Source organism: Phyllobates terribilis, unplaced genomic scaffold, assembly GCF_046119375.1.
Source record: "Phyllobates terribilis strain yellow unplaced genomic scaffold, ASM4611937v1 Scaffold_11__3_contigs__length_659146591, whole genome shotgun sequence".
Taxonomy (NCBI): Eukaryota; Metazoa; Chordata; class Amphibia; order Anura; family Dendrobatidae; genus Phyllobates; species Phyllobates terribilis.
The window spans coordinates 212,779,484-212,792,021 of record NW_027362771.1 but is presented as its reverse complement, the minus strand read 5'-3'; the positions used below and the strand labels follow the sequence as shown (position 1 = coordinate 212,792,021).

At 53.0% G+C, this 12,538-nt stretch overlaps 1 protein-coding gene across 2 annotated transcripts in view; it reads left to right on the top strand.

Annotated features, from left to right (window-relative positions):
• The first annotated feature begins 3,637 nt into the window (after window positions 1-3,637).
• The window catches only part of PRICKLE1 (prickle planar cell polarity protein 1), a 91,022-nt gene continuing 82,121 nt past the window's right edge, over window positions 3,638-12,538 (top strand). The window contains exon 1 of one of the 2 annotated variants that reach the window (XM_073652027.1): window positions 3,638-3,829. The gene's annotated coding sequence lies outside the window, so the exon portion shown is untranslated. Of the gene's footprint in view, window positions 3,830-5,925; window positions 5,947-12,538 lie in introns of those variants that run through there. The other variant, XM_073652028.1, reaches the window with a different exon arrangement.

The following is a 12,538-nucleotide window of genomic DNA, read 5'->3' as shown; positions in this document are numbered from 1 at the left end:
CATGCAGTGTGTGTCAGGTGGGCTTGTTGCCCCCTCTGTCCCGTTCAGGCTGGGCATGCAGTGTGTGTCAGGTGGGCTTGTTGCCCCCTCTGTCCCGTCCAGGCTGGGCATGTAGTGTGTGTCAGGTGGGCTTGTTGCCCCCTCTGTCCCGTCCAGGCTGGGCATGCAGTGTGTGTCAGGTGGGCTTGTTGCCCCCTCTGTCCCGTCCAGGCTGGGCATGTAGTGTGTGTCAGGTGGGCTTGTTGCCCCCTCTGTCCCGTCCAGGCTGGGCATGTAGTGTGTGTCAGGTGGGCTTGTTGCCCCCTCTGTCCCGTTCAGGCTGGGCATGCAGTGTGTGTCAGGTGGGCTTGTTGCCCCCTCTGTCCCGTTCAGGCTGGGCATGCAGTGTGTGTCAGGTGGGCTTGTTGCCCCCTCTGTCCCGTTCAGGCTGGGCATGCAGTGTGTGTCAGGTGGGCTTGTTGCCCCCTCTGTCCCGTCCAGGCTGGGCATGTAGTGTGTGTCAGGTGGGCTTGTTGCCCCCTCTGTCCCGTCCAGGCTGGGCATGCAGTGTGTGTCAGGTGGGCTTGTTGCCCCCTCTGTCCCGTCCAGGCTGGGCATGTAGTGTGTGTCAGGTGGGCTTGTTGCCCCCTCTGTCCCGTCCAGGCTGGGCATGTAGTGTGTGTCAGGTGGGCTTGTTGCCCCCTCTGTCCCGTTCAGGCTGGGCATGCAGTGTGTGTCAGGTGGGCTTGTTGCCCCCTCTGTCCCGTTCAGGCTGGGCATGCAGTGTGTGTCAGGTGGGCTTGTTGCCCCCTCTGTCCCGTTCAGGCTGGGCATGCAGTGTGTGTCAGGTGGGCTTGTTGCCCCCTCTGTCCCGTTCAGGCTGGGCATGCAGTGTGTGTCAGGTGGGCTTGTTGCCCCCTCTGTCCCGTTCAGGCTGGGCATGCAGTGTGTGTCAGGTGGGCTTGTTGCCCCCTCTGTCCCGTCCAGGCTGGGCATGTAGTGTGTGTCAGGTGGGCTTGTTGCCCCCTCTGTCCCGTCCAGGCTGGGCATGCAGTGTGTGTCAGGTGGGCTTGTTGCCCCCTCTGTCCCGTCCAGGCTGGGCATGTAGTGTGTGTCAGGTGGGCTTGTTGCCCCCTCTGTCCCGTCCAGGCTGGGCATGTAGTGTGTGTCAGGTGGGCTTGTTGCCCCCTCTGTCCCGTTCAGGCTGGGCATGCAGTGTGTGTCAGGTGGGCTTGTTGCCCCCTCTGTCCCGTTCAGGCTGGGCATGCAGTGTGTGTCAGGTGGGCTTGTTGCCCCCTCTGTCCCGTTCAGGCTGGGCATGCAGTGTGTGTCAGGTGGGCTTGTTGCCCCCTCTGTCCCGTCCAGGCTGGGCATGCAGTGTGTGTCAGGTGGGCTTGTTGCCCCCTCTGTCCCGTCCAGGCTGGGCATGCAGTGTGTGTCAGGTGGGCTTGTTGCCCCCTCTGTCCCGTCCAGGCTGGGCATGCAGTGTGTGTCAGGTGGGCTTGTTGCCCCCTCTGTCCCGTCCAGGCTGGGCATGTAGTGTGTGTCAGGTGGGCTTGTTGCCCCCTCTGTCCCGTCCAGGCTGGGCATGTAGTGTGTGTCAGGTGGGCTTGTTGCCCCCTCTGTCCCGTCCAGGCTGGGCATGTAGTGTGTGTCAGGTGGGCTTGTTGCCCCCTCTGTCCCGTCCAGGCTGGGCATGCAGTGTGTGTCAGGTGGGCTTGTTGCCCCCTCTGTCCCGTCCAGGCTGGGCATGTAGTGTGTGTCAGGTGGGCTTGTTGCCCCCTCTGTCCCGTCCAGGCTGGGCATGTAGTGTGTGTCAGGTGGGCTTGTTGCCCCCTCTGTCCCGTCCAGGCTGGGCATGTAGTGTGTGTCAGGTGGGCTTGTTGCCCCCTCTGTCCCGTCCAGGCTGGGCATGTAGTGTGTGTCAGGTGGGCTTGTTGCCCCCTCTGTCCCGTTCAGGCTGGGCATGCAGTGTGTGTCAGGTGGGCTTGTTGCCCCCTCTGTCCCGTTCAGGCTGGGCATGCAGTGTGTGTCAGGTGGGCTTGTTGCCCCCTCTGTCCCGTTCAGGCTGGGCATGCAGTGTGTGTCAGGTGGGCTTGTTGCCCCCTCTGTCCCGTCCAGGCTGGGCATGTAGTGTGTGTCAGGTGGGCTTGTTGCCCCCTCTGTCCCGTCCAGGCTGGGCATGCAGTGTGTGTCAGGTGGGCTTGTTGCCCCCTCTGTCCCGTCCAGGCTGGGCATGTAGTGTGTGTCAGGTGGGCTTGTTGCCCCCTCTGTCCCGTCCAGGCTGGGCATGTAGTGTGTGTCAGGTGGGCTTGTTGCCCCCTCTGTCCCGTTCAGGCTGGGCATGCAGTGTGTGTCAGGTGGGCTTGTTGCCCCCTCTGTCCCGTTCAGGCTGGGCATGCAGTGTGTGTCAGGTGGGCTTGTTGCCCCCTCTGTCCCGTTCAGGCTGGGCATGCAGTGTGTGTCAGGTGGGCTTGTTGCCCCCTCTGTCCCGTCCAGGCTGGGCATGTAGTGTGTGTCAGGTGGGCTTGTTGCCCCCTCTGTCCCGTCCAGGCTGGGCATGTAGTGTGTGTCAGGTGGGCTTGTTGCCCCCTCTGTCCCGTCCAGGCTGGGCATGCAGTGTGTGTCAGGTGGGCTTGTTGCCCCCTCTGTCCCATCCAGGCTGGGCATGTAGTGTGTGTCAGGTGGGCTTGTTGCCCCCTCTGTCCCGTCCAGGCTGGGCATGTAGTGTGTGTCAGGTGGGCTTGTTGCCCCCTCTGTCCCGTTCAGGCTGGGCATGCAGTGTGTGTCAGGTGGGCTTGTTGCCCCCTCTGTCCCGTTCAGGCTGGGCATGCAGTGTGTGTCAGGTGGGCTTGTTGCCCCCTCTGTCCCGTTCAGGCTGGGCATGCAGTGTGTGTCAGGTGGGCTTGTTGCCCCCTCTGTCCCGTCCAGGCTGGGCATGTAGTGTGTGTCAGGTGGGCTTGTTGCCCCCTCTGTCCCGTCCAGGCTGGGCATGCAGTGTGTGTCAGGTGGGCTTGTTGCCCCCTCTGTCCCGTCCAGGCTGGGCATGTAGTGTGTGTCAGGTGGGCTTGTTGCCCCCTCTGTCCCGTCCAGGCTGGGCATGTAGTGTGTGTCAGGTGGGCTTGTTGCCCCCTCTGTCCCGTTCAGGCTGGGCATGCAGTGTGTGTCAGGTGGGCTTGTTGCCCCCTCTGTCCCGTTCAGGCTGGGCATGCAGTGTGTGTCAGGTGGGCTTGTTGCCCCCTCTGTCCCGTTCAGGCTGGGCATGCAGTGTGTGTCAGGTGGGCTTGTTGCCCCCTCTGTCCCGTCCAGGCTGGGCATGTAGTGTGTGTCAGGTGGGCTTGTTGCCCCCTCTGTCCCGTCCAGGCTGGGCATGCAGTGTGTGTCAGGTGGGCTTGTTGCCCCCTCTGTCCCGTCCAGGCTGGGCATGTAGTGTGTGTCAGGTGGGCTTGTTGCCCCCTCTGTCCCGTCCAGGCTGGGCATGCAGTGTGACCATGACGAGCTCCGCTCTCTATACTGACACCACAGTGCTGAGTGCGCGCAGTCAGACAGTAGTCTTGTCTTGCTGGGACACTGAGAGCGGCCGAGCTGGGCCGCATATCGCTCTGTGCGCTGATTGGCTGTGAGCTGTGCGCCTGGGCCAATGAGCAGCCAGAAGCGCTCTTGTCACGTTAGCAGTGTGCAGTCTGGCTGCAGTCTCGGAGCAGGCAGCAGTCAGTGAGGAGTGAGGCATCTATAGGCGTGTTCTGCTGACTGGAGGAGGCTGCGAGCTCTATCAATGTGCTTGTGTGACAGGAGTCTCCGTACACTGCACAGGGACACTCTGCCGGGGCTGAGCTGCACTCACTGAATGGTAGGTCACTATATGTTTGCTGGTGTTTGTTGTGTCGCTGGTTACACTCTGACTCTCCTCAGTGCTGCACTGGAGCGCGGCTGTGCGGTGTGTGGACGGCTGGAGGGGGATGTGCTGAGGAATGTCAGCCACCCGGAGCTCTGTCACCTACAAATTCCATAGAGACTTAATTAGTTTAACGGGACGAGCGGCTCGGAGCAGACACTCACTTCACTTTGGGCACCAGTTGCTGCGTTAACCCTTCACTCCGAGGAGTCCCGCTGCTGCAGCGGCCCCTGCCGGCCACGTGTGGCTACAGCGCCTGTATAGGGACTATTGGCTGGGAGTTGAGGGCTCCTCTGTGCTGCGCTGCTGCTCGCGCTCTGACAATGAGGTTATTAGCCTCCTCAAGTCATTAAACGGATAGTTTATGGCCATCGGTGCAGAAACGACTGTCCCCCGGAGAGAGGCCGCCTCATCTGGCGCCAGGTAGTGTTAACCCTATAATAGAGCTGCTGATCTTATTGCAAATAAATGGCATCCCCTTAGGGAATTTGGGGGGGTGGGGGGGCTGATGGCTAAATCACATGTCTTCTAAATGAGCTTCATGGGTTCAAGGCTAGAGAATGTGAATTGATGTTCTTATATCTGTCATAGTCGTGTGCTAGGATGTGAAAACACTCCGAAATAAATGTAATCCTGTGTATTGGAAATGTGTCAGAATGAATGAGCTGGAAAATCATCTCTTGTTGGAAACTCTTTTCCCTGAGGGGATGTAAAGGAGGCTTAAGCTACAACACTTCTAGTAATGCTGGGCCGGAGCCCCTCTATTTGGTATAATGCTGGAGAGCAAAAGCAGATGTGGAGAACCTAGAAAAGCCAGGTCCTGCTGCGTCAGCTGGGATTAGGGCTGTCCATGTAATGGCAGGCGACTGCGACACATCAGGCTCCACTAGCTGACGGCGGCTCTACCAGTCCTAGTGTCAGATCCCACCATACACGCCACTGGAAACTGACCCTGGCATCGGTGGGAGAGAATTTCTATGCTGTTTGTGATGCTGAGGGCAACATATGATCACTTGGTATTAGTCATAAGGCCCCACTATCAGTATTTGGTCAGTATTTTTTTTTCTCAGGAGTGGGAGCCAAAACCAGGAATGGGTGATAAATGCAGAATTGGTGAATTTATCACCCATTCCTGGTTTTGGCTCCCACTCCTGAGAAAAAATACTGACCCAATACTGATAGTGGGGCCGTGGCCTGAAAGTGAGAATTGCTGATTTTGACCATATTAGTTGACCATCATTTGAAAATTTATACCCATTGATAGCCAGCCTTCTGAAAAAATGTGCTCTCTCGCATCATATATCTTATTTTGGCTGTTGGTTGGTTCTACGAGCAATACACGGCCGATCGTATGGCACTTTGGGAATAACACTCTGATTACCATTCTTCCTGATCTGCCAGGTTAGTGTGGCATAGGTCTGATCGTTGGTATGATACAATTTCCGGTCAGTGCTCATTGAATGTGTCTGGCCAGCTTTAGTTCATGATTTCCACAAGTCAAATGCTTGCAGTGCTGGATCTGGCATTATAGTAGAGGGCTGGCATCCGTGCAGAAAGCTGTGTCTGTGTAGTATAAAACTAGCATTAGGCTGGAATAACACCGGTTTTTGTTGCAGATTTTGAGCCAAATGGATACAAGGAAAAGTATGAAGAAAATATTGATGTTTCTTCTCTTTTGTATTCACATCTGGCTCTAAAAACTGTGTATATGATTCCAGTCTTATTCTGGATAAGGCTGTGTTGAGAAATTCCAGCGTCCCGCAATTAAAGATAACTAATCTTCCTATAATGTTTAGTTAAAGTACAGGCATTTTTCTGTACATTTTGACCTCTCAGTGGGGATAATGCATTTTAATTCATTTATTGATTCTCGCTTAGTGCTAGTGAAGTCTTGGAACTACATGATTGATTAGAAGCCAGAGAAGTGAGGAGGGGCGGATGTGAGCCATTCTCGGAATATAAGCTGTTTCCCACTGCACTCAACATCTGAAACTGTGGAGGACGTCTCTTCCCTCATTTGTGCTTGGTACTCTGGGCATATGTGGGCACCCCTTACCACCCACCCCCTGATGGTGCGGTACATATATACTTATCTGTTTTCTAAATAGACTTTATTTGTACTTTTTTATATGTATACATGACTTGAGTGTGTGGTTTAGTGCAGAGCGCTTCCATCTGTCTCTTTAGCAGGCCAACATTATAAAAGGGTGTGAGTTTCAGAGTGTTTGCCCAAATGCGACTCCAGATGTGGGAATTCAGCTGTTCTCTGTCACTTTGGTGACAACTGGTCCTATCCCAATAAGTTTTTGCTTTCACTATTTTCTTTAACTAGGTGTTAAAGTTTCAGCCCCGTGCCATTGTTAAAAAGAAATATACTAGCCCTCTGGGAGAGTTCAGGCCCGTATGGTTATCTATATTACATATAGTCAGACACTTATTCTAAATTTCCATTTAGAGGGAAACTTTAGGAAACCTGACTATTTCGATGTTCTCTTCCTGGGAACTCTAGAACTTGCATAGGTTTACAAACAGAGGGCTGATGCAGCGTTTGAGGAATCTTCTCTGTTAGGCAATATTTACTCCTGCTGGAGGTATTAAACAGGGACCATTTATCATCCTGTCAAGCCGGGTTCAGTTTAGTCTGACTTCAATGTACTCTTAGTATTCTGGTGACTCTCTTTGCCTGTGGACAGAGATCTATCATTATACCTTTGCTGGGGGTCTAATGGAAGGGGAAGAAGAGGATGTGGGTGATGCTACAGTAATTCTCCATGCAATCAGGCCTAGAGCCAGGAAATACTAGAAGGGTTTTCTTGATAGGGAGGCTGGTAGATCTAACCTCAACCAGGTCTGAGACAGAATTTGAGTCAGCATTAACTATCTTTATACTATAGAACTTGTGTGTTTTGCTTTTTTTTTGTTTCTGTAGAGAACAGAACAGTGGAAATGTCTGGGAAGCATGATAATGCTATCAGCTTTTTTTCTGTGTTTTTTAATGTCTGGTACTGGGGTTGAACCAAGTGGTGTTTCAGAGACCCTGTTAAGGGGGAAAAAGCAATTTATTTAGCTCAAGTGACAGATGCAATCTGTTCTGCCACAGAAAGCCCAGACAAGGAGAACAGTTTATCATGTTTATAATCTGATGTATAGGGAGTTGTGGTTTGTCTGCTTAATAATAGGGATTGGAATGAGTCTTTATGAATTAAGGAAAAAAAATGCATCTTGTGTATGGTTAATAGTTAAACTATTAAGATTAGAGGCAGATGTGTGCCAAAAAAAAAAAAAAAAAAAAAAGTCTGTTCTCAGCAATATCCCATAGGGAGCTGGGCAGAGAAGTAAACCTTCATTAGTCTGTGGCTTCTGTACTCTTTGGGTCTACGTTAGTAACAAAGGTAATTATTTATGCCAAATTCCCTAGTTGCAGCCAGAGCAGTCTCTCTAATGAAGAGGCTTTATCCACTCTCTTGCTTTTGCTTTGCTGGTTTTGTTGCTATTTAGCTACTTGCAGTGAATGTAACTTGTGGAACTGGTGTCCAGTATAGTTTAATTTCATGTTAACAATAAAGAGAATACATCTTGCAGCTAATGGCATCCTAACCGTAAGGACTTTCAAGTTGAAGATTTTTCCTGATAAGTTATTTACATTAAGAATTCTGTACTCCAATGTTTGAAGCTCTAAAATTCACTTCTTCTTAAATGAGTAATGGTGACCAACAGGAACAAACTGCAAGCAGCCATATAACCAGCAATACGCCAGTAGCACCTGGGCTTGTGTGGTCATATGCATCAAGAACTAGCATGCAGAGTATATAATTGTAAGTATTGGTTCATCTACCATGTCGAGCAAGATCCCTGTTAATCTGCTTTTATTTTCTGGCATCTCCAAATCTTTTTGCTCAACTCTAGTAATGAAAGGAGCTCTACGTGCAACCTCCAAACCCCATTTCTCTAGTGCAGCCATTCTGGTGGTCTCTACTAGGACAGAAAGTAATGACTTCCCATTGAGACTTGTGGCTGGCTGCAAAGGTCAGGTGACTTGAACGGGATGATATTCAAGACCACAGGAGTGGGGTTTAGAGACTGTGAGTAAAACGTATGTACCACCCAATGCAATAACATAGGAACCCAACTAAAATATGTAACCCTCCTAAAATAACATTATTGACAATAGTAAATGACTATCAGTTTTATTATAGGACATTTAGAGTTTCTTAAGGATCATTTCAAAGTTGTCTAGCAGCCTTGCATATTTAACTTAATGGCCATTGCTTTTATCCAAACAATTGCTCAAAACCAAATGGTGGCCCACCATTAAAGGCCTATATGGTCACGTGCTATGTGTTTATCATGCTATAATCATAGAGCTTGCTCCTGTGTGATTATAAGCTCTCCGGTGTCTTCTGCATAATTAATACCTGTATGTACCAAGAGCAAATCATTTTTCATCTAGCAAGGTTTAGTATTTTACTAAGCCAGATGTGTCGCCTGTCCTTAGTCTTGGGTTTAGATATTCAAAAAGAATGAGAAATCCCAAATTGATTTTGCTATTGAACAATTTATAGTAGGTTCACATTTGTTGGATTTGCCTGAGAAGTCTGACACCTGCTTACTATCTAGGGCAGAAATCCAAGGCTGACATCGGAGGCTTTTTCCTGTGGTTCTGCAGTTTGATGTGCTGCACATTGTGGAGGTGCCCATTCAACCTGCTAGATTTTCTAAGTAGCATGTTCTGCTACTGTGATGAAAGCCGGCCGGTGGGTGCAGCTCTCTGGCGCCCCCTTACCTCTCAGGTCAGTCAAGGTACTGCACCTAGAGAAAGTAGTGCCAGGTAGCTGCAACCAGCGCAGGGAACACGGTAGTGTGTTATCCCTTCAACGTCACTAAACCGTAACGTCACTACACAGCACAACTCGCTAGCGCCCTCGTAGCCTCAGGTCAGTCAAGGAACTGCACCTAGGATAAGCGTTCGCTAGGGAGACTGTCCTGTAACCTACTGGGTATCGGGGCCCTCTGTAGTGAGGGCGGTATATATATCTTCCTTGGCCGCGCCAGGAATATATATATCTGAACCTCCGACCGTCACTACCAGCCTTCCCCAATCCCCAGTTGGTATGCTGCCACCAGTCCCTATTTTAGATATACGCCCAGTCCGTGAATGGGCCTATATCGGGTCAGGAACCAACCCTGGGTAGCGTTTTGGCTTGAGCCGAGCTCACACGGACGTGCGTTCGTTATGCAGAATAAAAGGCAGGCCCACAATTACTTGAGGTAATTGATTATAATAATACACTAGATACACGATATACAACTAAATATACACAGGTATAAGGTCAGGCTAAACTATACAACAATGGAATACAACACACAGAATCACCACAGCATATCAGTTACCGGTTTCTTGATTTTCTTGTGACGCAGGGAGAGGATTCTGCGGTCGCAGGCACGGTTCTTTGTTACAGGCTGAGGCCTACCACCGCATGGTCAAACTGCTCCTCCCCTTGGTGGCCTCAGCTGGTGCTCAGATGTTCAGCACACCACTCTTGGGTCAAGACTGACTTATCTCTTGTCTGTCCTGCTATCTTACCTGCCCTGTCCCGCCCACTGCTGGTGAGGTCAGCTGGCTCAGTCTCCACCCTCAGGTCTAACTTCGATCAGAAGCCCAAATTCTATGGAACCCAATAACTTCTTCTGGGATGGTCTCATGATACCCCCAGGGGTTCCCATGGATTCGGGCCGCCGTAACCGACCTTTTGATATCAATTATGATACCATACGGTCCTCAGGAATGGCTCCGCGCTATATCTTGGCTTCCAGAGCACGTACAAACGTCTACCGCGGAGGCTTGTGTGCGCAATGGCTCCGGGACGCCGTGATATTTTTTTATTGGCCCATCCCATGCAACATGCGTGTACTTTTCATGTTTCTATATCTTATGCCTCCATGCTTGTGACAGACAAAGAAACTAGTCCTATGGGACAAATGGTCAGGTACAGATAGACGAAGCACCCCCCCCTGCTGGCTGTGTTTCCTCTCGAAGTCTTTGAAGCTCCTAGCATTCAAGTGTTAAGTAGGCTTCTTATCTTACAGGAGCCTGGATGGGGGGAAACTATCTAGTTGACGTTTTAACAGAAGGTCCCAAGGGTGGGGGCTGCTGAAGTGTGGCCATCCCTGGATATGATTTATCATTACCAAGATGGCGGCTACAGGTTCATCACACCTCCCCCTATACGAGGGCGCGAGGGGGTAGCACATTCCTGTGTTCCCCCGTGCGTCCTTCTGCACCCTCCCCTTGCCGGGATAACCCGTCAGCGTTACCGTGGTCACGGCCTCTTCTGTGGCGAATGGAGAAGTGGTACTGCTGGAGAGCGAGGCTCCAGCGTAGCAACCTGCCATTCGACCCAGAGACCGTGTGTAACCAGCTGAGGGGGTTGTGGTCCGTCTCCACGGTGAAATGGCTCCCGTACAAGTAGGGCTGCAGACGCTGCAGGGCCCATACAATTGCCAGGCATTCTTTTTCCACCGTGGAGTAAGCCACCTCCCGGGGCAGTAGCTTCCTGCTCAGGTACAAGACAGGATGTTCCTGGCCTGTCGTGTTGACCTGACTTAGCACAGCACCGAGGCCAAAGTCACTGGCGTCGGTCTGTACCACAAACGGCCGGTCGAAGTCGGCAGCTTGCAGTACAGGGGAGCTACTTAGGGCGGCCTTGAGTGCCCCGAAAGCTGTCTCGCAGGCGACTGTCCAGTCGACTGCGACGGGCAGCTTCTTCTTGGTGAGGTCCGTCAGGGGCTTGGCCAGGGTGCTATAGTGTGGGACGAACCTCCTATAGTACCCGGCGGTCCCCAAGAAGGACATCACCTGCTTTTTGGTCCTAGGAGTGGGCCAGGATGCGATGGCATCCACTTTCCCCGGGTCTGGCTTCAGAACCCCCCCGCCTACCCGGTGACCCAGGTAGAGGACCTCACTCATGCCCAGCTGGCACTTTTCCGGCTTGATGGTCAAGCCTGCCCGGTGGATCCGACCGAGCACCTGCCGCAGGTGCTCTAGGTGATCCTCCCAAGTGGGACTGAAGACTGCAATATCGTCCAAGTACGCAGCCGCGTACCCTTCAAGTCCCTCAAGCAGCGTATTGACCATCCGCTGAAAAGTGGCAGGGGCATTCTTCATGCCGAATGGCATCACTGTGGACTCGTACAGTCCAAAAGGGGTGATAAAGGCAGAGCGTTCCCTTGCCGCGGGGGTCAGAGGAATCTGCCAGTACCCCCGGCTCAGATCCATGATGGTCAGGTACTTAGCCCCGGCCATCCGATCGAGCAGGTCATCGATGCGTGGTATGGGGAACGCATCGGTGGCCGTTACAGCGTTGAGCCCCCGGTAGTCCACGCAGAACCGTGTAGTTCGGTCCTTCTTTGGTACGAGGACTACAGGCGAGGCCCACGCGCTGCTGGATGCCTGGATCACCCCCAGCTTCAGCATCTCGTCTATCTCTTGGCGCATGTTTCCCTGCACCTCGAAAGAGACCCGATATGCTGAACGCCGGATCGGCGGGTGATCGCCAGTGTCCACGTCGTGGACAGCCATCTCAGTCCTTCCGGGCAGGCTGCTGAACAGCCCCCGGAAGGGGTGCAGGGTGGTCCCCAGCTGGGACCGTTGGTCCTCCGTGAGCTGGTGGCCAACCCCCACATCCTCGATGGACCCACCCGCCTTGGCTTGGGTGAGCAGATCCAGGAGGGTTTCTACCTCTCCTTCCTCGGGAAGGTTGCACACTGGGTGGGCAGTCGCTTCCCGCTCATGATGAGCCTTCATCATGTTCACGTGGAAGGCCTTCCTCCTTCCACGGGCGTGATCCAGGGTGACCAGATAGGTGACGGCATTGAGTTTCTGGTGCACGAAGTAGGGACCTTCCCAGGCTGCCTGAAGCTTGTTCTGTGGTACGGGGACCAGTACCCACACCTTTTGACCCACCTGGTAGGTCCTCTCACGAGCATTCTGGTCGTACCACCGCTTCTGGTCGGCCTGGGCCTGGGCCATATTGTCCTGCACCAGCTTTGCCAAGGCCATCATCCTGTCCCGGTGGCGCACGACATACTCGATGACCGACACCTCGGGGGTGGCCAAATCCCCTTCCCATGCTTCCTTCACCAGAGCCAGGGGGCCCCGTACCCGTCGCCCGTACAGGAGCTCAAAGGGGGAGAACCCCGTTGAGGCCTGCGGAACCTCCCGGTAAGCAAATAGGAGGTGTGGGAGGTAACGCTCCCAGTCTCTCCCGTGGGAGTCGACCAACATCTTAAGCATCTGCTTTAAGGTGCCATTGAACCGCTCACACAGGCCATTAGTCTGTGGGTGATACGGGCTGGCCACCAGATGTTGCACCTGCATTTGCTTACAGAGGGACTCCATCAGCCGCGACATGAACTGGGTCCCTCGGTCGGTGAGCATTTCTTGGGGGAAACCCACTCTGGAGAAGATCTCCAGTAAGGCGGTAGCCACCTTGTCGGCCCGAATGGACGACAAAGCTACCGCTTCCGGGTACCGGGTGGCATAGTCCACTACCGTGAGTATGAAGCATTTCCCGGAGTGGCTGGGAGTGGACAGAGGTCCAATAAGATCCACAGCGACCCTCGAGAAAGGCTCTTCGATGATTGGCAGAGTTACCAGTGGGGCTT